The sequence below is a fragment of the Ornithorhynchus anatinus genome, chromosome 9, assembly GCF_004115215.2.
Source record: "Ornithorhynchus anatinus isolate Pmale09 chromosome 9, mOrnAna1.pri.v4, whole genome shotgun sequence".
In the NCBI taxonomy this organism is placed as follows: domain Eukaryota; kingdom Metazoa; phylum Chordata; class Mammalia; order Monotremata; family Ornithorhynchidae; genus Ornithorhynchus; species Ornithorhynchus anatinus.
In genome coordinates, this window is record NC_041736.1 from 18669668 (window position 1) to 18697491 (window position 27824).

At 45.7% G+C, this 27824-nt stretch overlaps 1 protein-coding gene across 5 annotated transcripts in view; it reads right to left on the reverse strand.

The window, feature by feature from the left end:
• Window positions 1-18529, reverse strand: part of WIPF1 (WAS/WASL interacting protein family member 1) — a 103742-nt gene extending 85213 nt beyond the window's left edge. For 2 of the 5 annotated variants that reach the window (XM_029072006.2, XM_029072007.2), the window contains exons 1-3: window positions 18299-18527; window positions 10183-10350; window positions 8605-8662 (exon numbers count right to left, since the gene is read on the reverse strand). The gene's annotated coding sequence lies outside the window, so the exon portion shown is untranslated. Of the gene's footprint in view, window positions 1-8604; window positions 8663-10182; window positions 10351-18298 lie in introns of all 5 variants that reach the window. The other 3 variants (XM_029072009.2, XM_029072010.2, XM_029072008.2) reach the window with 3 other exon arrangements.
• Between the last annotated feature and the right edge of the window lie 9295 nt (window positions 18530-27824).

Sequence of the window (27824 nt, forward strand, 5' to 3'; positions counted from 1 at the left end):
CACATAGTAAGCGCTTAACAAATACCAACATTATTATTATTATTATTATTATTAGGACAATTAGGTCCCACACAGTCTAAGTAGGAAGGAGAACAGGTATTGAAACTCCATTTTGCAGATGAGGGAACTGAGGCACAAAGAAGTTAAGTAATTTGCCCACCAATCAGCCAGCAGACAAGTGGCAGAGCTGGGATTAGAACCCAGGGCCTCTGACTGCCAGGCCTTTGCGTTTTCCACTAGGCGACACTGTTGGATGACGGATCAGTAAGGGAGAAGGCCTATGGGCTGGCAGAGGGAGGATACGATTGCCCTCTCAGAGCCAATCGGAAAACGATACCGGGGCCAGACAAGGAGCTTTTATCAGCCATACACAGTTTACACTTAAGTGATCATCCTCTGTCCCTAGCAATTAGTCAATACTATTTATTGAGCAGAATTTACTGTGTGCAGAACACACCCACCCCCAATTTCACCAATGTAAAGTAAAGCCCTTCTTAAAGGCTTTTCAGTTGAAAAGGCTTATTTAAAACCAGTTGTGAGTTAGAAAACAAAGCACATCCGGCGACAGCCATGTCTCTCTGCAAGGCTCTTTGTGGATATCTACTCCATTTCCAAACAGCCTCAGCTGTGAGCCATCCTCATTTGAACAGATGGGAAAACTGAGGCATAGAAATGGAGTGCTTTGCCCAAAGCCACAGGGAGAGATTATGTTCAATCCAGGAATAAAAATGCAGTCAGTTATGGCTGCTCGCCCTGTTGGAACCCCTGGCATCTTAATGGGACAAAAGAGCTCATTCCTTTATGGCTGTTGGGTTGCAGGGGGAAGGGAGAGCACCGTCAGTAAGAAGCAGCTTTTCCCATCCCGGATAACCACTGTGTTATTGTCAACACTACCCAAAATTGCTGACCGTGCCTCTGTCCTCCGAGTGGGTGTGGCCTTCTGAGAGCAGGGGCCCTGTTTTCCTTAGCGGAGTGTGGCTTTGCACAATCACCCCAAACGGAACCAAGCACGCTAGTGTGTCCCTGAGAGAAAAATCACATGACGGAGTTGGGGAGATGTGTGTGTGTATGTGAAAATACATGCAACTCTTTCTTCTTCTGCACTCATTACCCCCGAGCTCCTCCGATTTAGTTAGGCTCAGCAGTTCAAGTGGCTTGAATAATAAAGAAATTGGTTCCATATGCTTGCAAAGGGGGAAAAAAAACCAAAACATACTCACTGTCCAATTGTGAACCCTGAGCTGCCTCTTCCTTTCCTGGTGTTATATCTTAACAACCAAGAGAGAGCTGGGCTATTTCTCTAAATACAGGCTACATGGACATTTGGCTCTTGTTCCAATTCAGGTCTGTCCCTTTCCTAATAAAATCTAAAACAAATTAAAATTCAGAAATGGCTTGTGTTTGAAGATATCTGCAGGTCATGGCTGCAATGGGTGGGAGTGCCTAGGGTCCTTGTTAACAATCAACATGGAAGGACCTATGGGCCGTACACTGATGCATGAGGATTTTTCAGGGAGCCTATAGTAGTAATAGTAATAATAATAATATTAGTATTTAAGCACTTAGTATGAGCCAAGCACTGTACTAAGCACTGGGGCAGATACAAGATAATCAGGTTGGACCCAAGGCCTGTCCTTTATGGGGTTCTTGGTCCAAGGAGGATGGAGAACAGGTATTGGACCCCCATTTCACAGATGAGGAAATTGAGGCACAGGAAAGTTAAGTAACTTGCCCAGTGTCTATAAAACTAGACAGAGATGTACAGCATTTCTTAGCATACAACACATAGATCACAGAACACAATCTGATGAGGGATGAAGAGCCATGCAGGTTCTAGTCTCCTTGCCCTGCTGGAGGACATCACGGGGACACCTCAGGGTATGCTCCCAGTTCCACTACTTGTCTGTTGTGTGACCTTGGGCAAGTCACTTCACTTCTCTGTGCCTCAGTTACCTCATCTGTAAAATGGGGATTGAGACTGTGAGACCCATGTGGGACAGGGACTGTGTCCAGCCAATTTGCTTGTATCCACCCCAGTGCTTAGTACAGTGCTTGGCACATAGTAAGTACTTAATACCATAATTGTAATTATTACTATCATTACAGGGCCTCAAGGTCTCCTTTCAATGGGAATCATGCTTGAACCCACCAACTGTTCTCACTAAAGATCACCATCCAGAAATTAACTACTGAGTTACTGTGGCCTTGACCCGAAGGTGAATAACATTATTTAGAATGATGCAGAAGTCCATTCTCATTTCAATAGATGAGGTGATATTTATTAAATATAGTGCCAAGCACTGTACCAAGCACTGGGGTAGATGCTATACAGTCAGATCAGACACAGTCCCACTGTCCTTCATGGGGCTCACAGTATAAGGGAGAGGGAGAACAGGTATTAAATCCCGGTTTTACAGACAAAGAAAACAAGGTAGAAAGAAGTTAAGGGACTTGCCCAAGGTCACATAAAAACTTAAGTCTCCTGACTTCCAGGCCCATGCTCTTTCTACTAAGCCCCACTGCTTTCCAAAGTGACTATAGGTTTCTCACTCTCTATTAGGCTCATATTCAACTCAGACTGGCTTGAATTGTAGCTGAAACAAGTAAAGAATCACAATCTTTTTTTCCTCCAAGTTCCATCCTCCTGGAGGAGGCTAAAAAAGCGACAGTACTGATAACCTCTACATACAAGAGACCTAGAATTTGCTGACTGAGGACAAATAAAGTGGACTAACAATGGACATAATAAACATGAGATTAGTAATAGGGTTAAGTTTGATTGTGATGCCCAGTATTAATAACTGTGGAATTTATAAAGTGCTATGTGCCAAGCACTGTACTAGACACAAGATTAATCAGGTCAGACATAGTCCCATTTCTACATGGGACTCACAGTCTAAGTAGGAGGGAGAACAGGTATTTAATCAGAAGAAACTGAGGCCCAGAGATGTTAAGTGCTTCACACAAGGTTCCGTAACAGGCAACCGGTGGAGTCAGGATTAGAACTCAGGTGCTGTGACCCCAGGTCTGGGCTCTTTTCACTAGGCCACAGCCTGGGTTATTTTACTTTCTTCATTTCCCACATTCTAATCCTTCCATGTACTTCATCGACACCCCTGGAAATCTGCACTCTTCAGAAACATCTCTCTACCTCCCACCATTCTGAGAAGTCTGCCGAACTGAGGGTCAGGACTGAAGTCATCAACTTCTCGCTCTACGACGTGGTCCCAAAGCCTGCAAAAGAGACCTGCTCCATTCAACTTCATTCACTGTTAGGCCAGTGGCTTTGCTTCTTATGCATCTAGGTCAATTAGGGACAGCTGGCACCCTCCAATTCAGCTGTGAATGGGTTGGGCCTTTCCTGCCATAGTCTTGGCCAGGCTCCCTCTGTGGCTAGCAAACTGACATTTTCACTTTGATGGAGATGAGAGGTTGAAATTCCAGGCCTTGGAACAAGGGAGCATGGTTTTGCTGGTCTCAACCTCATCTTGGCTCATTCACAACACACGCAGCCAGGCAAAATGGCAAGTTCCACTCAAGGAAAATCCCTCAGTGGGAACAACTGCAGCATGAAAGGATTCTTAACGCACACAAAAATGGGAGGTTCTTCCCTGAGAGACTGACAAATTGGCCTTTTCCTCTTCCTTAGGACTTTTCCACTCAGAAGGAAAACTCAAGAGTGGATTGGTACAGTGTCAGTTGTGAAGACGCCAGCAGTGACCGCTACCCGTGTACAGGTTTGCTGGAAAGAACAAGGTGCTATGTTCCCACTGTAAGACTGGCAAAGATTTCAAGAAAACAAAGAAAAACTCCTGCAAAGCAGTCCTGGGACTTAGCTTGGTGCTCCGATTCTTCTGCAGAAATACCTCAGGAAGAAATTGGCCCAGATAATGCACTGAATTCTGACTATAAGGGAGCACTGGGCTTGTTCCAGGTATTAGTTTTACAACATATAGTACATACATCTTGCGTAGATGACTTGGGAGAAGTTAACTACTTGGTGTGAAACTTCTTGGAGATGATTTTCTCGTCATCATCAATGGTATTCATTGAGCACTTACTGTCTGCAGAACACTGTACTAGGCATTTGGGAGAGTACAACAGAGTTGGTAGACCTGTTCCCTGCTTACAACAAGCTTCCAGTTCTCCTACCTCTTACTGAGTACACTCAATCAGCTCGTCCCATCCTACCTCACCTCAGTGATCTCCTACTCCAACCCAGCCCACACAATCTGCTCCTCTAGCGCCAGCTTATTCCCTTTGCCCCGATCTTGTCTATCTTGCCGCCACCCCCTCTCTCAAGTCCTCCCCCATCCTGGCACTCCCTCCTTCTCCATATGTATGTACCATACCACCATTCTCTCATTATTAGGGTCACATGTCCTCCATGAGGCCTTCCCCAATGAAGGCCTCTTTCCCCTGGCTCACTGTAATTCTGTATTATAAATTATTTATTCATATTGATGTCTGTTTCCCTTTCTAGACTATAAGCTCTTTATGGATAAGGAATGTGTCTGCTAATTATGTTATACTGTATGCTCCCAAGTCCTTAATATAGTGCTCTGCACCTAGTAAGTGCTCAATAAATACCATTGCTTGATTGATTGTTCTTTGGGTCTCCTTGAGCTTGAGTTCGGTGGTCGCTTCCTAAATCTCTAATAGCTGGTCACTACCTATGCCCAATTTAAATCTTCTCCCTTCCCGGCATGCTGGTTAACCCATTGGGCTGTAGTTCTTGTTAACTCTCCACAGATTTTATTCTGAACAGTGGAATGCAGGTCAGGTAATTTGTCAATGCTGTTTCTCTGCTGTGAAAGCTTATAATTAAAACTAAAAAAAGGAGGAACTTCCCTGGTCACCTTGCATAGTCGGGTCAGTTCCAGTACACTCTGTATTCCAGTTCCTCATTGTGGTTCAGCGTCACCGACCCGTCTGTGATGTCAAGCTTGTTCCCCATCAGGGTTTGCTGGGAAACTGGGGATTCTAAACAGACGTGTCCAAGGCAGGATAGTCCAGGGGGAGAAACATGACTCTAAACCCATGCTCAGCACTATGTGCTCAGCACTATTATTATTATTATTATTATTTATTCAGCAATCTTATGCTGACATATTTGTACTACTACCTAGTTATATCCCTGCTCTTTCTCTTGCTTATACTATAATTTATATGTCCCTGTCTCCTCCCATCAAATTGCAAGCTCCTTAAGGGCAGAAAATGTGAATTCTGCTTCCAGTATATCCTCCCAGGTACGCAGAAGAGTGAGTAGGCCCTCATAAATACCATGATCTGCTTGATTACAACCAAAGCCTGGACATCAGGAACTTCTAATGGTAATTTTAGCTCGGCTTCTGCTTTCTTGGGTGACCTGAGCTCAGTTACTTGCAATTTTATTGTCAAGATAACCAAAAGGGAGAGGGCCTATATCCCCAAAGGCACGTTTCAGATTGATTTTTAATTACTGCTTAGAAATTACCTTTGGAGGGGTAAGCTTGGTTTCTTAAGCTGCACAGTCAATCAATGGTGAAGCTTTCAAGCCAAAGAGCCACTGAGTACCTTCTGTGAGGCAGATTGGTCCAGCAGGAATCCTGAATCCCGAAAAAGAGTAGGCTAACGTAGGTAGTGAAGACCACGGTGGCTATCAAGGCAATGGCCTGCTGGGTCACGGCACCATGGCACAGCATAAGGACTAGGTTATGGTTACTTTAGTCATCGGGGCCTAGTGAACAGAGCATGGGCCTAGCTTTTCTTTCCCTCAGTTCCCTCATCTGTAAAATGGAGATTAAGACTGCGAGCCCCATGTGGGACATGGACTGTGTCCAACCTGATTAGCCTGTATCTAGCCCACTACTTAGTACAGTGCCTGGCACATAGTAAGGGCTTAACGAATCCCATAAAAAATCAGTATCAGTATCAATCTTGAGTGCTTATATTTATCGAGTGCTTACTGTGTGAGGAACACCGTACTAAGAACTGTAACAGAGTTGGTAGAAAAATTCCCTGCCCACAAGGAGCTCATAGTCTAGAGGGGGAAATCAGAAAGATAAGACCAATAAATGGCAATTAATGACTGACAACTCCTTGCACATCTAGTGTTCGTACACTGCCTCTATACTGTTGCATTTATCAGGACAGTGCTTGACAGGGTTTCATTTCTTCCTGACCTTCCCAAATTCAGGACTCCATGTCAGGTCATTCCAATTTCTGCTTGCTGTGCACTAGGGTTGACCTGTAGCTGATGCAGTTTCCCAACTCCCCACCACAGTGCCATTTCGTTTGAGATTTTCCTTCACAGTGTCTCAAAAGGGTCTCCTGCCCTCCCTGACCACGGTTCTCCCATTTTAGCTCACCCCAGAGCGGCTGTTTGGGTAACCTGCTGCCACATGTTCTCCTCACATAATCTGGTGGGAAAGTGATGATCTTTGCTTCAATGTTGGTGGTCTGACTGTGTTCCAGGACCCCAGTGTTTATGACCTCATCTGGCTACTTGATGTTAAGTACTGCACATAATTGGCGTTAGTGGAATTGGTTTAGAAGTTAATTGTGGCAACTGTGCAGGGGTGCCAGCTTTTGAGTTTAGGAGCAAATTTAGGGGCAGAATGGAAAAGCAGTGGTGGGGGGGAGACAATGAGAAGAGAAAAAGGAAAGAGAGGAGGAGGAAGTGAAAAGAGGAGGCTAGGGGAGGATGTGGAAAAGAGGTCAGCAGTGAGGTAGACGAGATCAGGGTACAGTGAATAAGCTGATGGTAGAGGAGCGGGGTTTGCAGGTTGGGCTGTAGTAGGTCAGTGAGGTAAGGAAGAATGGGGTGAGCTGAGTGAATGCACGTAGGAGAACTAGAAGCTTGTTGTAAGCAGGGAACATGTCTACCGACTGTTGTACTGTACTCTTCCAAGTGCTTAATACAGTGCTCTGCACGCAGTAAGCTCTCAATAAATATAATTGAATGATTGAATGAAAGAAGGAGACACAAAGATGGGGAAGAAGAGGAAAGAAAATTTAAAGTATTGGTTAAGTGCTTATTCTGTGCTAAGCACAGTTCTTAAGCGCTATTATTCTTGTCCCACAGTCACTCTCACCTGTTTAGGCAACCATCTCCACGCGGATGACTCCCAACTCTCTCTCTCCAGTCCCAATCTCCCACCTAACCTGCAAACCCACATTTTCTCTTGTCCCCGGACCACCTCCACTTGGATATCCCACCCCAGGACCTCAATATTTGTGTGTCCAAAACTGAATCCATCACCTCCTTTCCAAATTTCATTCTTCATCCCAAATGTTCCTTTTCGGTCTATAACACCTCTGTACTCTGTGGTCCAGAAGTTCATGAACAAGGGGTTATTCTCAACTCGTCCTCACTGTCTTTTAAGTCTCACATTTGAGTTACTGCAAAATCTTGCCAGTTCTTTCTATGCTTTTCCCACATCCACATCTGTCGCTTCTCCCTAGCGGCCCCTGGGAGCCAGCTCAGTTTTGACATCTTCTCTCTCCCCTGTTTAGGGGCTTGAGCCAGCTTGAGGGCTTAGGAAGTGGCCAGAAATTCCAGGATGGATTGGAGATCTAAGATTCCTCAATATCTGAGCCATCAGTCCAGTTGGATCACAGATTGTAAGTGCTTCAGAGTATAAACTCCTCCAAGGTAGACACTCCTGTGTCTTTTACCTTTCATTATATTTTCACCAACGTCTCAATCACTGCTATTAGTCAGTAGCATTTATTGAGTGCTTACTCTGGGCAGGGCACTGTACCAAGCACTTGGGAAAGTACACTGTAACAGACTATTCAATTAATCAAACTTATTGTGCGCTTACTGCGTGCAGAGCACTGTACTATGAACTTGGGAGAGTACACTATATATAAACACGTTCCCAGACTATTCAATCCCAAAGAGCCCAGAGATTTTCACTGATGTATTTGTGTTCCCCTCAAACTCATGAAAGTCTTCATTTATCTCGACTGAACTCACACTCAGTGTGAAAGGAAGATGCTTTACAAATTATCATTCAACATTGGATAGATCTTGGGAGTTCAATGCAAGGACCTGTTCTCAGGGACACATTTTCTACCTCTAATAAATGTCAGGATTTAATCACCAGCCTTGCATGGGAACTTGGGTCCCCTCTGTGATTTAGTCCACATATCAGGCATTACGGTTAGCATTTCTAATCCATGGCATATTTCACAGCCTGAGTCCTGCAATTAATTCTTGCCATAACAGTTTGGCATAATGTCCAAATGTATCTTCCAAGGGATATTATCCAGACAATTCACCCTTATTCGGCGGGACCAGCTGTTAGAGGGCATTCCTCTGATACACATTGACCTTTGAAAAATAAGACTTTGGCCAATATGATTCTTAATCTTTCAAGTACTTGTAGTCATTGTAAAGCAACACATTTATAATTAGGGAATCATGGGGTATTTTGGATCGTCAATTCTGACTTCTGTTCCCTCACAAAATCATATTGTCACCCAAGCCAAATTAGTTACAAGATCGAATTATTACCTCAGACTATAAAAGAATGGACAAGCCAACCTGAAAAGCTACTTTTCCAACTAGTTTAGCTTCCCCGCCCATAAAGTTAATCCAGTTGAACAGCTGCTTACCTGTAAGTGTGTTCCTCGAGTCAGAGAAATACGATTATTGTACAGTGAACTTAATCAACTGAAAGGGGAAAAAAAAGAAAACAAGTCTCACTTCTTTCACTAAACTAAGCAAGGCTTCAGCACCATTCCGGTACCCAATTCCTACCTGCTGAGAATCGCTTTCTCCTCATAACTGTTAGACTGGATCCTTGGAATTTGAACAGAAAACTAAGTTAATTCTGAAGGATCAGTACACTCAAGGTCTCCTCCTAGAAGATGTGATTATTTTATTTTCCTAGCTCTTGATATTTTAAAAGGTTTTGGTTATTAAAGGATGATTTATTTGCAACAGAACTTACTGAAGCTGAGTTCTAAGGGACACAGATTCAGAAATATCCATCAAAATTTCACTTTATAGTTATAAATCAAGAAATCGTTACTGAATTTCAGCTCAACATAGAGCCATACAACCTTTAGACAGTATTTCCTAGTCTCTAAACTTCTTCTCTCCCCAAATCTAGTAGAACATGGCCACCCCCGGACTCAAAGCCCCCCAAGAATCCCACCCCTTTAAGCAAGGCTTCCCTGCTTAATTCCCATCCCTCTAAACCTATCAGCTACCTCTATCACATATTAACTGTTTAAGCCTTCCTCAGGAGTTTTGTGTAAGTTTATTTAATTGTTCGTTTATTTATCTGACCACTCTATTTATTTATTTGACCATTAGAGTGTAAGCTCCCTGTAGACACAGAAACACATCATTTTTGTTTTTTTTACTCCCAATCACTTAGTACAGGGCACCAAGCACCAAGTGGTGCTTGAGAAATACTGTTGCTGCATACAGTTCTATTCCTGTGTTCTAAGATAAAACAGCTGTGGCCACTCCTTGCCCTTTAGACTACTGAGGAAAACCAGCACGACCCTAGTGAAAAAACTGCTACAACAGCAAGGAGGGGACACATGTCTCTCAAAGCTTTTGACACCAACCAGTGAAATGATAACGCAACCTTGGCATCTCGGTTGAATTTATGACTCTGTACAAAATGAAAACAACCAGGATACATGGTCTGAGAACCCCGTCTCTAAGTCATAGAGGGATTCTTGAGTGCTCTGTAATGTACAGAAACCTACTGTTCAGTTATGGCGAAGTCAATGACCTGTGTACACAAGTTTTATGATGGAAAAACTACAAGTCTCACTGACCAAGGCACATTTTCTGACCATTTATTCCAGTGCCTGTATTAAAAAAGGAAACTACTATACGGACAGATGAAAGCCCCTGTGAGAGAGCCCTGTGTGATTTCCGATAACCCCGGTGGCCCTGGGGTTTATCCCAAACAAATAACGGGCTTGTTTTCCACAAAGATTTTGCAACTAAGTTTGGTAAAGGAGACTCGGTCAACATAATCTACAATTTTTAAAAAATCCATGTTGTTTTACCTATATTTTGATTGAATTAAATACTGGCACTGGGGAACGGGAATAGACACCCCACACCTCTGAAAGTCCCATTCTTAAATTATCTTTATAAAAACGAAAGAAAAACAAAAAAAAAACCTTGACAGTAGTCAGGCTGGACCGAATAGCCATCCACCTTACCTGGAGAATTTCAGTGCTACCTTGAACGCTGACTGGGGCTTCCACTTCGGTGCCAGACTCAGGATGACACTGCCGCCGCTCAACACAATGTCTCCTGCCGTTCGGCCGTAGGAAGAGTTCTCGAGCAGCCTATTGCTGCCGTCCTCAGTGTCCCAAGGCTCGCTTTACCTAACAACATAATTCTGAGAATTAGCATCTATTTAGGATCCAGCACGTCAATCCACTTTTATTCTGTCAGATCTCACTGCTGCTCATTATTCAAATATCCATCTTCTAACACTAGACTACTGTGGGGAAGACACTGATTGCATTGTTACTTTCATAGAAAAAAATAGCCAGAGGCTTGTTTTCTCGAGGTCATTCGGTACTTTTCCAACCGGTCTCCCCCCGGCCCCAGAAGAAATCTGCAGCAGTCGCTGCTTCCTCTTGGTAGCCCAGCGTTCCCTCACTGCCAACGGGAGGCTCTTGGCGCCTGTGGCTCTAGTAGGACCAAAGGTCCTCCTGAAAGGACCCTATAAGGCAGCTGCCACTGATGAAACGGGATTTATTATTTGCTAAATGACTCATTCAACTTTTAGCAAAAGGGGCAGTAGGCAAATCCAGAAAACTGTCCCATTTCTTCCTCTCTCCAAAACTGGTCTTCCCAGGTTAACAAAAAGACCTGATAGGCGAATCTAGATACAGCTGTACTTAAATGAAGGCTGGAAAACTTTTCCTTGGTTTCTTTGCCATGTTTAAGTAAAGACCCTACAGATGTAAAATTACACTCCAGGCTGCTTTCACTCTTAAAATGTAAAAGAATAACACCGTTTGGCAGAAAGGCTGGCAGTTCTTCTATCTGAAATCTGACTCCTGGGAACTGCAGGACATATACTGTACATCACACTTCCCACTGACCACACCTTGAACAGGAAAGTTAGATGTCGGAAACATCAAAGGAACAGAACTGGAAACTGGCTGAAAGCTGAAAAGTTGACTCAGCTGTTTGGCTACATTACCTTTTCATTTTGCTTATTTAAATTGTATATTGCTATAATATCCCAACGATTTATTCTTAAGAAAAATATGCTTCCTCTTCAAAACATACTAAGTTTCAAGTACTGCAGACACCATTCTCTCCTATTTTTGATCTTCCTGTTTTCCTGGATGAATATCAGCAAAATCTGCTCTGATTCTTAAGTTCTGAAAGAGATGTGCTCTTGACGCACACACTCATCCTCCAACACCGATCACACTTCCTTAACTCTAAGCCAATAAGGCTGAAAGAGCCGTGGAAATGCGTCTGAGCACGTGGAATGGCTCATGTTTGAGACTTAGCTAAAAGCTCTTAGCTTTCCACTTCCCATCCCTTGAGCCCTAAAATTGGTCACACCCACTTTAGACCTCCCACCTGGGATGCTGGGCCAAGGCTATTGAGCAATCAGTGCAGACCCTGAGCTTCCTCTCTCCTTCCTTCAACAGTTGTCCCGCAGCCCCAGCTTCCTCCCCCTCCCCAAACAAATACAAACTCTCAGTAAACAGCATACACACAGATTACCACCCCCCCCCCCCCAGTTTCTTTTTAACTGAGTAGGCTTGGGTACCGGATCAAGAATACATTCTAGCTTCTCCAACAGGCATCGTCAACTTCTAGCTCACATGAGGGAGCCGTGCTCCCTACCTCTGGCCCGGAATGCCCTCCGTCCTTAAATCCGCCAATCACTCTTCCCCCCCATTCAAAAGCCCTACTGAATGCGCATCTCCTCCAGGAGGCCTTCCCAGACTAAGCCCCCTTTTCCTCAGCGCCCCCTCCCTTCCATGTCACCCTAACTTGCTCCCTTTGCCCCACAGCACTTACGTATATATCTATAATTCTATTTATTTATATTGATGCCTGTTTACTTGTTTCGATGTCTGCCTCCCCCCCAGATTGTAAACCCATTGTGGGCAGGACAGTCTCTCTTTATTGCTGTAATTTACTTACCAAGAGCTTAGTACAGTGGTCTACAGACAGTAATTGCTCAATAAATACAATTGAATAAATGAATGGATGCCAGCCTCCACTCTCACTCAGTCTAGCCACTGCCTCCTGCCATCGGCCTGGTGCTCTGCCAATTTAGGGTCCTGCGTCCTGGATTTGCCCCCTTTATTCACCCCTCCCTCAGCTCCACAGCACTTATGTATATATCCTTAATTTATTTATTTATATTGCCTGTCTACCCGTCTTGACTGTAAGCCTATCGTGGGCAGGGAACATGTTTACCAACTCTGTTATACCACACTCTCCCAAGTGCTTAGTACAGTGTTTTGCACAGAGTAAGCACATGACAAATTTGATTAACTGTGCCTACACCACACTGCTCTCCTGGAACTGAACTTGCTTCTGTTGAGGTGGGAAGGACAACGTGCCCAGAAGCAGTGGTACGGAAGGTGGAAGACTGGCCCGATGTTACAGCTGGTCTGGGAGGGGGCGGATCGAAGAGGGGGAAGCCTGGGGAGCGTGTGTGACAGACATGCTCAGGAGAAACATCGCCCCATATCCAAACCACTACCACATAGGGCAATGACCCCCAGTATTAAATGGGGACATCTGGTTTGGAATAAGTTTATCGGCCTGATTTTCTCCCTTTATTTACCACCCCCGCAGCACTTATGTACACTTTGGTAATTTACTTATTTCTATTGATGTTTGTCTCCCCCTCGGGACTGTAAATCTCGTGGGCAGGGAATGTATCTGTTATATTTTTATACTGTACTTTCTCAAGCGTTTAGTACAGTGCTCTGCACACAGTAAGTGCTCAATAAATACGATTGATGAAGATGATGGATTGCAGATCATTGCTCTACTTTGATGCTCTTTTAGCCTCCTAGTGGTCAGGGAGTGTAATTACATTTCCCTAAGGATCTAATTCATTCTTCAGAAAGGATGGTCTCAGGAAGACTGGCCTTATTCTCAATCAATCAGTGATATTTATTGAGCCCTTACTATATGCAGAGCACTATACTAAGAGTGCTCTGGGAGAGTACAATGCAAGAGAGTTAGCAGACATGTTCCCTGCCCACAATAAGCTTTCAGTCTAGAGGGGGAGGTAGATATTAATATAAACAATTTATAAGAATCAAATATACAAAATGGGAGGCTAGAAGAGCAGCTCCCTTTTCCTCCCTTGCAGGCAGTACTCTGGACTTTGCCTTTCTGGAGGGCATAAGGGACCAAAGGAGGTTGTGGGATTCACTTAAACCCCCTTTCGTTTGCCATATTTACAGTGAAAAAGTCATGTATAAATTAAATCTGTAGAAATGTTTATCAATCTGATTTTACACTAATCTCCCTCCCTCCAGCATTAAACACCAGAAACTATTTGTAAACATAAACCATTATAGAAACGTTTTGGGGCTCATTTTATTCATCTTGGAGATAAACACTCTTGACAGACAAAAATACCAACAAGTCAAGATAAAGACCATCCAAAGTCATCTTACTTCCTCCAAAAAACAGCAAGTGGTATGCTGAGCTTTAGCTCTCTGGAGAATCTCAATAGTCCTTGACTTAGGAGGTTTTAAGTTAAGACAAATGGCAATTACGACATTTCCACATTTACATCCTGTTTCAACTTTACAATACACTGCTACCCACTTTAAAGCATTATCCTCCTTTATGGCTCACGGTCGGGGCACAGGTTGGAAGCTGTGCACTCTAAGCGCCTTGTGGACAGGGATTGTGTCTAACAACTCTACTGTACTGTACTCTCTCAAGTGCTTAGTAAAGTGTTCGGCACATTGCTAGTGTTCAATAAATACCACTGATGGAGGGAAGGGGGTGGACCACATGGGAGCCGCAAGAAACGGAGGCAAGGTTTAAAAGTGGCAGTGCGGGGAGGGTAGGAAGAAAGGAAGGGAAAGTTTAAAGAGGGTCCGGAAAAAGAGCAGGAGAGACGGGAGGGCAGTGAAGGAAAGTGGAGGAATCGGGAAGGCAGGGGAGGGAAGGGCCCTTTGATCACCAGCTGGATTCACCGGGAAGTATCGACACATCCATTTTACCTCCGGTGAAGCTTATGCATTCTGCCCTAAGCTGGAACCTCTCCGTCTCAATGTAAGTGCATGAATGTAGCTATACTACTCATCTACAGTTGATTGAGGACACAATTATGGGTAATTTGGGTATTCAACCTTGGTTCAGGAACCACTTCCCTATTTACAACATCATTCCTCAGCTTGGTTCTGACTTACACCAAGTCAATTTAAGATGGTTTTAGGAATCAATTGTATCATGAGCCTGAGGGCCGCCAGGATGAGAAAAGCGGTCACATCTGGATTGGCCAGGCATGGTCAGTGTCTTTGAGGGGATTTACGTTGGGCTGGGATTGCAGTCCCATCTCCGGACTATCCACACAGTCACTTTCCACTTGGCAATGACTGGGTCAGTCGCAGAACGACTTGCTCAAGGATCCCATAGACTAAGTGCCAGTACTTCCTGTAAAACGTGAGAGCGAGAGGCGGGAGAAGAGTCATCTTAAAGGCTTAAAATCTTCTGGGAATTGTAGTCCCAGATAGGGCACTTAAGCCCTCTGATACTCATCCCAGCCTGACATAACATTATGCTCCACTTCCCCTCTCTATACTTTAATGTCTGTCTCCCCCTGCAGAGAGTAAGCTCCTTGTAGGCCACGACTGTGTCTACCAATTCTGCTGTATTCTACTTTTTCATTCATTCATTCATTCATTCATTCGTATTTCTTGAGAGCTTACTGTGTGCAGATCACTGTACTAAGCACTTGGAAAGTACAATTCAGCAACAAAGAGAGACAATCCCTGCCTAAGCCGGGCTCACAGACAGACATCAAAACAAGTAAACAAGCATCAATATAAATAGAATTATTGATATACACACATCAAAACAAGTAAAGAGGAAATAATATAAATAGAATGATCAAGAGCTTAGTTCAGCTCTGCACAATGTAAGCGCTCAAGAAATACCATTGATTGATTAATCATGACATGCATATTAGGAGCTACTTTAATGCCCGGGCTCCAAGCACCCAACAAGCTCTGACCATTAAAATTCAGGGCTTGTCTGCAGACCTGGAAGTCTGGACCTGAAATTCCATAGGATGACAGGGATTCCACTGGCCATGGCCCTCAGAGAGGCTGACCTCCGGCTACCCCACTGAAAGGGAGATGATTACTGATGCTGTGAGATGAGAGAGTTCCGGGACTCCCTTGGCTCGGCCCAGCGCCAGTTGTCTCTTCCTTGCCTGCACTCAGACCCACACGACCAATGGTATTTATTGAGCGCCTATTGAATGCAAAGCACTATACTAAGCATTTGGGAGTGTACAACAGAGTTAGTAGATGCGATCAAAGCCCGCAAGGAGCTTAAACTCTAGAGAGGGAGGCAGACATTAAAATAAACTACAGATAGGGGAAATGGCAGAGTACAGGAATGTGCATGTAAGTGCTGAGGTGGAATGAATAACAATTGTATTTACTGAGCCCTAAATAATAATAATGGTATTTGTTAAGCACTCAGTATGTGCCAAGCACTGTTCTAAGCACTAGGACAGATACAAGGTTATCAGGTTGTCCCACGTGGGGCTTAATCCCCACTCTACAGATGAGGTAACTGAGACAGAGAAGTTAAGTCACTTGCCCCAAGTCACACAGCTGACAAGTGGTGGAGCTGGAATTAGAACTCGCGACCTCTGACGCCCAAGTCCATGCTCTTTCCACTAAGCTTCCCAACTATGTGCAGCGCATAGTACTAAGCGCTCGGGAGAGGACAATACTACAGAGTTGGCAGACATGTTCCCTCTCCACAATGATATCTAGTACTTAATGGATATGGATCCACGTGAGTAGCAACACAGAAGGGAGGACAAATGTGGGCTTAGGGAAGGCCTCTTGGAGGAGATGTGATTTTAGCACGGTTTTGAAAGTGCAGAGAGTGGTGGACAGTCAGATATGAAGAGAAAAGGTGTTCCAGGCCCAAAAGAGGACGTGCACAAGGGACTGGGGGTGAGACGGATGAGACTGAGGTATGAAGTAGGTTGGCATTAGAGGGACCAAGTGTGAATGACCTGTGCGGGTAGGTCTGTAGTAGATCAGCGAGAATAAACTGAGAAGTTACAAAGCCTAATGCCAACTCTGTATGGTAAAGTGAGAAGTTACAAAGCCTAATGCCAATTCTGTATGGTAAGATGCCAATTCTGTATGGTAAGATGAGAAGTAATAAAGCCTAATGCCAATTCTGTATTGTAAGGTGAGAAGTTATAAAGCCTAATGCCAATTCTTTTCGGTAAGCTGCAAAGTTACAGAGCCTAAAGCTGATTCTGTACCATGGACCAAAGAGATGGGCCAGCTGATGCCCCTTTACTTGTTTTGATGCCCCTTTACCAAAGAGACAGCCCGGCTGTCGCCCCTTTACTTTCTTTGATGCCCCTTCTAGACCGCCAGCCCATAGTGGGCAGGGATGATAATAATAATGTTGGTATTTGTTAAGCACTTACTCAGTGCAGAGCAGTGTTCTAAGCACTGGAGTAGATACAGGCTAATCAGGTTGTCCCTCCTGAGGCTCCCAGTCTTCATCCCCATTTTCCAGATGAGGTCACTGAGGCCCAGAGAAGTGAAGTGATTGGCCCACAGTCACCCAGCTGACAAGTGGCAAAGCGGGGATTCGAACCCATAACCTCTGACTCCCAAGCCCGGGCTCTTTCCACTGAGCCACGCTGCTTCTCTAGGGATGGTCTCTGCTGCTGAACTGTTGTTGCCCAGCGCTTAGTACAGTGCTGGGGATCGTCTAGGGATGGTCTCTGCTGTTGAAGTGTAGTCGCCCAGCGCTTAGTACAGTCCTGGTGATCATCTAGGGATGGTCCCTGCTACCGAACTGTAGTTGCCCAGCGCTTACTACAGTGCTGGGATCGTCTAGGGATGGTCCTTGCTGCTGAACTGTAGTCGCCCAGCGCTTACTACAGTGCTGGGGATCGTCTAGGGATGGTCTTTGCTGCCGAGCTGTAGTTGCCCAGCGCTTAGTACAGTGCTGGGGTCATCTAGGGATGGTCTCTGCTGCCGAACTGTAGTCGCCCAGCGCTTACTACAGTGCTGGGGATCGTTTAGGGATGGTCTGCTGCCGAACTGTAGTCGCCCAGCGCTTACTACAGTGCTGGGATCGTCTAGGGATGGTCCTTGCTGCCGAACTGTAGTTGCCCAGCGCTTAGTACAGTGCTGGGGATCGTCTATGGATGGTCCTTGCTGCCGAACTGTAGTTGCCCAGCGCTTGTGGCTCACTGGAAAGAGCACGGGCTTTGGAGTCAGAGGTCATGGGTTTGAACCCCGGCTCTACCACTTGTCAGCTGTGTGACTTTGGGCAAGTCACTTAACTTCTCGGTGCCTCAGTTACCTCATCTGTAAAATGGGGATTAAGACTGTGAGCCCCACGTGGGACAACCTGATTCCCCTATGTCTACCCCAGCGCTTAGAACAGTGCTCGGCACATAGTAAGCGCTTAACAAATACCAACATTATTATTATTATTGCTGGGGATCGTCTAGGGATGGTCCTTGCTGCCGAACTGTAGTTGCCCAGCGCTTAGTACAGTGCTGGGGATCGTCTAGGGATGGTCTGCTGCCGAACTGTAGTCGCCCAGCGCTTACTACAGTGCTGGGGATCGTCTAGAGATGGTCTGCTGCAGAACTGTACTTGCCCAGCGCTTACTACAGTGCTGGAATCGTCTAGGGATGGTCCTTGCTGCTTAACTGTAGTTGCCCAGCGCTTAGTACAGTGCTGGGGATCGTCTAGGGATGGTCTGCTGCCGAACTGTAGTCGCCCAGCGCTTACTACAGTGCTGGAATCGTCTAGGGATGGTCCTTGCTGCTGAACTGTAGTTGCCCAGCGCTTACTACAGTGCTGGGACGCAGGGTCAATGCCGAAGGCCGGCCCCAATGAAGTCGGTCTCTTTCCTCTTCCACGTGAAAAGAAGAGTTGGGATGGGGGTGGGGGGCGCCGGGGTCTGGGTGCGAGGCCTGGAGCCGCACGGGGTGGGGGGAAGAAGGGGCCCGTGGGGCGGAGGTCCTCCTTCGGGGGTCCCGGGGGGCGCGTCTGCTCCGCTAAGCGTGCGGCGGGAGCCGTGTCAGGTCCTTACCGATGTGCGGGAGCGGTGCGGGACGGGTGTCCTCAGGGCCCGGCGCGGCGGGGAGGCGGCAGCGGGGAGGCCGGCGGCCCCCGACCCTTTCCCGGGCCCCGCCGCCGCCGCAGCAGCGCGCCGGGCATCTTGTCGGCCGCGGCCCGGCTAAGGGGGGCGGGAAGAGGAGGGGGAAGAGGAGGAGGTGAAGGAGGAGGAGGAGGTGAAGGAGGAGGAGGAGGAGGTGAAGGAGGAGGAGGCGGAGGAGGGCGGAGGCCTCGGGGCTGCTCCCACCATCCGGGAACTTGTCTGTGCTGCGCCCCGCCCCGCCCCGCCCCGCCGATCCTGCCCGTGCCGGCCGAGCCGGCCGCCGGAACCTCACACCCTTCTATTTTGGGGGGTTTCCCTCCCTCCTCCCTTTTCCCCCTTCCCTCCTCCCCTTTTCTTTTTCTCCCTCCTCCCTTTCATTCCTTCCCCTCCCCCTTTTCCCCTCCTCCTTCCTCCCCCTTTCCCCTTCCCTCCTCCTTTTCCTTTTCTCCCCTCCTCCCTTTCATTCCTTCCCCCTCCCCTTTTCCCCTCCTCCTTTCCTCCCCTTTTCCCCTTCCCTCCTCCCCTTTTCCTTTCCCCCTCTTCTCCTCCCCCCTTTCCCCCTCCTCCTCTTCCCCTTCCCCTCCACGTTTTTCCCCTTCCCCTTTCCCCTCACACCTTTCCTCTCCACCCCATCTCCCCTCTATCCCCTTCCCCTCCTTCCCTTTTCTTTTTTTTCCCCTTCTCCTCCTCCCCCTTTCCCTCTTTTCCTCCCCCCCTTTGCCATTTCTCCCCTTCCCCTCCTTTCACCCCTTTCCCCCTCTCCTCCTCTTTTCCTTTTCCTCCCCTTCCCCTCCTCCCTTTTCCTCCTCCTTTTTCCCCTTTTCCCCCCCTTCCCTCTACCTGTTTTCCTTTTCCTCCCCTTCCCCTCCTCCCCTTTTCCCCTTCCCTTTTCTCCCCTTCCCCTCCCCTCCCCTCCACCTTTTTTCCTTTTTCTCCCCTTCTCCTCCACCCCCCTTTTAATAATAATAAGAATGAAGGCACATGTTAAGCACTTACTATGAGCAAAGCACCATTTTAAACGCTGGGGAGGATACAAGGGATCAGGTTGTCCCACGTGGGGTTCACAGTCTTAATCCCCACTTTACAGATGGTGTAATTGAGTCACAGAAAAGTTAAGTGACTTGCCCAAAGTCACACAGCTGACAAGGGGCTGAGTGGAGATTTGAACCCATGACCGCTGACTCCCAAGCCCGTGCTCTTTCCACTAAGCCAAGCTGCTTCTCTGCTGCATTTCTCCCCTTCCCTTCCACCCCCTTTTCCCCTTCTTCACCCCCTTTCTCCCCCTTCTCCTCCTCTCCCCTTTCCCCCATTTCCCTTGCCATCCTCCCTACTTTCGCCCTTTTCAATCTCCCCTCCCCTTTCTCTTCTCCCTCCCCACCACAAACTGGGAATAAAGGTGTTAAAACAACAAAAGCATATAGATGAGGGTGGTAGTAGCATTTATCAAGCACTCTGTATGAAAGGCACTGTACTAAGTATTTAGGAAGCATAATCCAAAACTATTTGTTCCCAGTCTTAAAAGAGCTTACACTCTAATGGGCCCTCTCTACACTAAATATTGACAATTTCAATTAAAGCCATGGGCTGATGACAGTTCCAGCTCCCACATACTAGCATAATCAATCCATGGTATTGAGCACTTACCGTGCACAGCACTGTACTTCTCATTCTCATCAAAATAATTTTTAAAACCCCATGTTGAACAGAGGGCTCTACTAGGCCTTTGGGAAATTTACATGGAATAAATCAGGCTAGGCCCCTACTCTTCGGGAGTTTACAGTCTGAGGGGGAGATATACATGCAAAGAAAAAAAATAAATATTTCAATTTCAAAGTGTAACTATGAATAATCCAACAAACACAGGGAAAGTGTTGCCTCAGTCTTTTATCACATGAGACACTCTTTAACAGTCTCATAGACCACTGAACTGTAAGATCGTTGTGGCCAGGAAATGTGTCTGCTAATTGTTTTATTGTACTTTCGCAAGTACAGTGGCCTGCACTAAGGAAGCACTCAATAAATCCTCCTCTGTAGAAAGAGGATAAAAATGCTAGCTACTGTGTCCCCCTGATGAACATGTATCTACCCCAGCGTTTAGACCAATGCTTGGCACATAGCAAGAGCTTAACAAGTACATTATTATTACTAAATACCACTGACTGAATATTTTAAAAATTGCTAACATTCTCTGAAATTTCAGAAAACTCCTGAAGGCTATTTAGTACACTTATGTTTCTTGATGAGTTGGTAGACAGATGGAATGGGAAGCTGGATGAGTTTTATCCAATCATTGGTTTATGGCCCCAAATCCTCCGAAGGACTACAGATCTACAGGAGGTGCCTGAGAGCTAGTTCTGACATTTGGGTCACTGAATAAACTAAAAGGTGTTTAAACTCACAGTAGGCGAAAAGGAGGTTGAATAAGCACTCTAGAAGGCCCTTGTGAGTTGTGATTTTGGTCTAGGGCACAGAATCATTTGCGCTCAAGATATTGTTTCTGTATATGTCTTGTCTGATTACATAGTCTGATGATTAACTAGGTTTGGATCTAAACACTTCATCTTGTGATTAAACCTCTCTCATTCGAAAGGCATTTGAAGGCGACTGGTTAAGCTAATACGGGCCAAAGGAAGACATTGGGCTTTCCCCACCTAGATCATCCGTTACTATGATGAGAGGGGGAAAGTAATGTCTAGTTCTGATTGAAAAAGTTGACCATGGAAACTGCCATGCAAGTAACCATGCACTCAAGCCCTAAAAAAAGTATCACGGGAAATCTGGGACTGGAACAGACCTAACCAAAACCTTCGGAAGACCGAAAAACAACAAATACACTTTGTCTTTGTCTGTCCTTTAGTCCTGATTTTCATAGAAACTTGTTTTTGGTGAGACATGCAGAGGGAATGTGGTAGGTGGATGCTTATGCTTTTTCGAGTAGCAGTACAGGGACTCAGAGAAGGTGGAGATGGACGAAGGAGCAAGGGAGGAAATAGCATCCGTGGACTGGGGCAATGCAAATATTGTGGGCTGAATTGGACAGAAATTTAAATGTTTAATGATTTCTGAAAACTCTATGCAAGCTGCATTAAGATGATAGATTTGGGAGAAACACTCTGTAAGATAATAAGACCATTAGCTAATATGCCTTGGACATAGGAGAGGAGTTCGAAGGGCCATGGATCAGAGGATTGGAAATAGGATATTGGTTTTTGAAAAGATAAAGAAAGAGGCTATCAATCACCATAGTTTAAACCTAACTCCAATCCTCAGGGAAACACTGAAACGACTCATGCATGGAGTCATCATTGGATGCATGCAAATGATGAAATACCCTGGATCATTTGTAAACAACAGGCAGTGATCAACCCTGAATCACACCTGGCAGACTCAATTCGGTTTTTTCCATAGAATTGCAGAATGAAAAGGTGTAAAGAGGGTGGGGTCAGTAACTCCCTGAATGACAAATTAGACAGTATGATAGAATCCGGATTATCCCAACTAATTAGGACAGAGACTGGTTCACTGCTGTTTTTGTATATCTGTTGGACAGACAGGCATCCATTCTGTTTAGTTGCCCAAACATCTCTTTCTTACTATAGTATGTATTGGTTAGTTTTGGTGTTCCTTAGGTACTTACTCTATGCTGATTCCTATAGTAGAGACAGGCTAATCAGACCAGAGTGCCTATCCCTTACTGGGCTCACAGTCAATGAGGTAAGGAAAGCAGGAAGCCTATCCCCATTTTACAGATGAGAAAACAGAGGGCTCAGAGAGGCTAAGTGACTTGTTTAAGGTGACCCAGCAGGCCACTGGTGGAGCTGGGTTGAGAACCCAGATGTCCTGACTCTCACTCCCGTATTCATTCCACTAGACCATGTTACCTTTGAATCTCGACTCAGTTCAGACTCTCTCCACTGACGAATGTGGTTTTGTTGTACTACAGTTAACTCTCAGTGTTTCAGGGCTGATTCTCCAGTCTGTGGCTACTTCTGGCATTTTGTTCCTCTTGCTGGTTTTTTTGGATATTTTTCAGGGCTCAGAGGGACCAAGATAAAAAAAGAAAGAATTCAGAGAGGGAGGTCTGGTCTTTCTCTCTCTCTCTCTCTCTCTCTTTAAGCTACTAAAACCAGCAAAATTCACTGGCTTAGTTGGATTCTGAAAACTCACCTCAAAAGTTGCACACTTATCCAACTGCAGAAAAAAAAAAGCTCCCAACCTCAAATAACCTGGAGTAGGGAGAAAGTGGAGGGACAGCTTTAACCACAGAATTCTGGAAGGCCAAGTTGAAGAGTCAAGTAGAGAGGATTCTGAGTTTTCTGCAGTGCTGTCAGCTAAAGCACCGGGAAGTATCGGGGGAAATAGTTAAGAGGTTAAAAACAATGATCAGAGGTTTGAAGGAATTGATTTCAGTGGGGAGCTTAAAAAAACTAAAACATGTAGAACTTAAGGGATAACTGCAGGTAGGTAGTGGGGAGACAGGCAGGCTCAGAGAAGCAACGTGGCAAGTGGATAGAGCACAGACCTGGGAGTCAGAAGGACCTGGGCTCTAATCCTGGCTCCTCTACTTGTCTGCTATGTGACCTTGTGCAAGTCACTTCACTTCTCTGTGCCTCAGTTACTTCAGCTGTAAAAGAGGGATGAAGACTGTGAGCCCCACATGGGACATGGGCTGTGTCCAACCTGATTACCTTGTATCTACCCCAGTGCTTAGTACAGTGCCTAGCACACAGTAAGGGCTTAACAAATACCCGCCCCCCCCCCAAAAAAAGAGAAGGACTAGTCTAAATAGAACATTTGGGCCGTTAGACAAACGTGAAGAAAGGAGCTCCCACCGAAGGGTTGGATGTAGACAGGATGTTCATGGCTGTGGGGTTTTCCACTCTCCTTTACCCTTCCCTTTATTCCTCATCTCCCAACACTGCTGCAAATGTTGATGTGTTCCTGGGTGGCCAACATGCATAGAGTTGGGAGAAAATAGTGGTGGGCCCTCTTAGTTGGCTTTCGTCTGTGGCCCCTCATCCTTTGTAGGTAAGAAGTATGGGGACGCTATCTATTCCTCAGAGCCAGGTAGAACTTTTGGGTGGGGCATAAGGAGGTGACAGCATGGTGGGAGGCTGCTTGCCGCTGCTCCTTCTGACTGCTGCCCCAGAAAATGGCTTCGGCCTGGGTCTGGGACCCCTGCGGCCCAGACAGGAAACCCCAGGTCAGGTGAGAGTGATCTGCAGGTCTCCCCATCCCAGCCCAGTCCCCCAACTCCTTCCAGCATGGCCCAGGGTTCCTGCCAGGAAATCCTACTACCCTTCAGCTCCTCTCCTACATCATCAATTTGACCGTATTTACTGAGCGCTTACTACTAATACTGATGATGGTATTTATTAAGCACTTACTATGTGCCAAGCACTGTTTTAAGTGCTGGGGTAGATACAAGGTAATCAGGTTGTCCCACATGGGTCTCACAGTCTTAATCCTCATTTTACGGATGAGGGAACTGAGGCACAGAGAAGTTAGGTGACTTGCCCAAGATCATAAAGCAGACAAGTGGAGGAGCAGAGATTAGAACCCACGTCCTCTAACTCCCGAGCGTGTATTCTTGCCACTGTGTGCAAAGCACTGCACTAAGCACTTGGGAGAGTACATCATCATCATCATCATCTCCTCCTCCTCCTCCTCCTCCTCAAATTTAACAACTCCAAAACTGAACTCCTTCTCTTCCCTCCCAAACTGATGAAGCAGTGGTATTTATTGAGCACTTACGGTGGGCTCTGCACATGTACTAAGCGCTTGGGAGAGTACAATACAACAGAGTTGCTAAACATGCTCCTTGCCCACAAGGAAATCCTCTCCTCCACTTAATATTCCCAGCACTGTCGACAACATCACCACCCTCTCTATTTCTCAAGCTGGTAACTTTGTCATTATCCCTGACTCCTCATCATCCATTCAGCTGTAATTGTCAGTCTGCCCCCAAATCCTGTGGATTCTTTTTCACAACACTTACCGACTCCGCCTCTTGATCACCATCCAAACTACCACAAAACTAGTCCAGGCACATGACATATTCTGGTTTGACTACTGCGACACCCTCCTTGTTGATCTCCCTCCTCTCCAGTCCATATTTTACTGCCTGGATCATTTCTTTAAAATGATGGTCTGTGCACATTTGTCCTCTCTCTCCTCAAGAACTTGCAAAGATGCCCATTCTTCTCTGAATCAAGCAGAAGCTCTTCACCATTGACTGTAAAGCACACCATTAACTCTCCCCATCCTATTTATCTACTCACTTCTCCCATTACACCCCAGCTCACACTCTTCAGTCCTCTCACACTAACCTCTCATCTGCTGACCTCTTGCTCATGCCCTCCCCACCCTGTCTAGAATTTTCTCTCCTTCATATCTAATAGACACAGTTTTCCCCATATTCAAAGCCTTGCGGAAATCACATATTCTTCAGGAGGCTTTCCCCAGAAATCTCTAATTTCCCTACTTTATATCCACCAACTCTGCACTTTCACACCACCCAAGCACTGTAGGTACCCACTATTAAATACTAGCAAGCACCCCCAGCACCTATGCATATATCTTATGTACCCTATTTCTTCCATTATTACTATTACCTTGTTTGTTAAGCACTTGCTATGTGCCGTGCACCGTTCTAAGAGCTGGGATAGAGACGAGTTATTCAAATCAGATGCAGTCCCTGTTCCACATGGTGCTCACAGTCTAAGTAGGAGAGAGAATGGGCAGTGAGTTCCCATTTTACAGATGAGGAAACTGAGCACAGAGACGTTAAGTGACTCGCCCAAGGTCACATAGCAGACAAGTGGCAGAGCTGGGCATAGAACCCAGGGCCTCTGACTACCAGGCCTGTGCTCTTTCCACTAGGCTACACTGCTCCTCTATCTGTACCTTTAGTGTCTGCCTTCCCCGCTGGATTGTAAATTCCTAAGGAGCAGGGATCATGTCTACTAATTCTATTTTACACTTTTAAGCTCTTACTTCAATGTTCTGCCTACAATAGGCACTCAATAAACACTACTGATTGATTGTTCCTGAAACTCCTTTTGACACCCTTCCTTAAGAGCCAGGACAGTAATTGTCTGGAGCAGCAAAATCAAGAGATGTTTTTTCAGTTAGCAAGGGTCTCATTACCTTCTGCAGAAAGTTATTGACCCTCTAAACCAATAGCAAATCCAGCTCTTCCCAGACGGCTTCCACCAATCTAGGCAGACACGGATCCATCGCCCAGTGATTATGCCACTACTGCTAATTATCAACATCATCATTATCATTTATCTCATCCCTGCCCTGAAACTGTCAGGGGGAGGGTGCGGGAGATGACAGGGAAACCAATACAGCAAGAGAAAGGCATCCAAAGCCAAGATCAGGAATACATGCCAAGACTATGGAAAAGACAACCAGGCGCTCTTTGGGCTGTGATTCAGAAGGATTCAGGTACAAGTGGAGGAGGAATATTTCTGAGTTTGATGTTGCTGCTACTGAGCTTTGCCAAAGAACATCCTTAAGGGCTGAGGAGTCCTTTGTAGCTAGTCTGGGTGGCTACATAGAAACAGGATGCTCTCCCAGGTAGGACGAGTCAATGTGGGCTCCGGCCAGCTCAGCTCAAGCCAGCTCTCTGCCCATCTACCAACCCTGTCTAGAGAAGAAACTCACCTTCCAGTGCTTGAAAACCAACCAGATCCTTATTTTCAGACTGTGATCGCCCCAGAGATACAGCGACTGGGTCTAATTCCCACCTGTGTATTCTTTCCCAGAGCTTAGTATAGTGCTCTGTACACAGTGTCTCATAAATACTATTTCTACTAATACTAGATGACCTCATTTCATTCATTCAATTGTATTTATTGACCACTTACTGTGTACAGAGTTTCCTTTTTGGAAAGGAAGAAATGGGTTTCATGACCATGCAAACTCATGCTCAGCCTAACCTGGTGGTCCAGAATCCACTTAGATGCTAAAGGGATAGCACAGAGATTTCATCAAGGCCCAAGAAAACTGTGGGAGGCAGTAAGGGCAAGTTCAACATGTTGCTTAGGTTGGAAGAGTGTTATCCTGGAGTTACCTGACATTACCTGGCACGTTAGCACTTTTGAAACTCAATCTGGTCCAGTGTCAGCAAGGTGGATTGCCACTGATTTCTTTCCAGCACCTCTGATTCTGGGATTAACCTTTCCCTTTTTGTATCTAAAATACAAATTGCAAAGGGAATTGAAAGGAAACGTGCTTTTGAAACAATGAAAAAACCAATATTCCATCTTGTCTGAAACAAATATGGTTTTAAGGAATAAAGAAGGCCTGCCTGTATTTGAAAATTAAAAACAGCAATCCAGTTTTAAAAGCAGGTTTTAATTAGCTCTGTGGCTCCTTGATTTTGTTCAACTATTAGAACAGCAAGATAGCTAAGTATCGTGTCTTCAGTTTTAATCTCCTTTGTTGATTAAATTTGGCTTGTGGGAAAAAAAAAACCCCACACCCTACAAGAAGCAGCATGGCATAGTATGAGAAGCAGCATGGCAAAGTGGATAGAGCATGGGCCTGGGAGTCAAAAGGTCATGGATTAGAATCCCGGCTCTGCCACTTGTCCGCTGTGTGACCTTGGGCAGGTCACTTCACTTCTTTGTGCCTCAGTTACCTGATCTGTAAGAGGGGGGTTGAGACTGTGAGACCCACGTGGGACAGGGACTGGGTCCAACCAAATTTACTTGTATCCATCCCTGGGCTTAGTACTGTGCCTGACCCATAGTAAGCGCTTAACAAGACTGTGGGCAGGGATTGTCTCTCTTTATTGTTGTTTTGTTCTTTCCAAGCGCTTAGTACAGTGCTCTGCACCCAGTAAGCGCTCAGTAAATGCGATTGAATGAATGAGTGAAATACCACAATTATCAGCGCTTAGAACAGTGCTTTGCACATAGTAAGCGCTTAACAAATACCATTATTATTATTATTATTGTTAAGGTTAAATGTGAAGTAATAGTGGCTCAGTGGAAAGAGCACGGGCTTGGGAGTCAGATGTTATGGGTTCGAATTCCGCTCTGCCACTTGTCAGCTGTGTGACTTTGGGCAAGTCACTTAACTTCTCTGTGCCTGTTACCTCATCTGTAAAATGGGGATTAAGACTGTGAGCTCCACGTGGGACAATCTGGTTACCCTGTATCTACCCCAGCGCTTAGAACAGTGTTGTGCACATAATAAGCGTTTAACAAATCCCAACATTATTCTTATTAGGTCATCGAGGAATGTTGTAAAGAAAATTCTTCAGTCTGCACTTCCATTTTCTATCACACGAGGGCGCTGCTGGCTCGTTTATTGGGCCAGTGCTGCCCGCTTTTCTTGTGACTTGTTTTTGGCAGTCTGCAAAGTTTGGGGAGCAACAAAGAGGCTTCCACTTCCATGCCGAGTTGAAAATCTCTAAGCTTTCTGGGGTGTCCAGTCTTCTAAA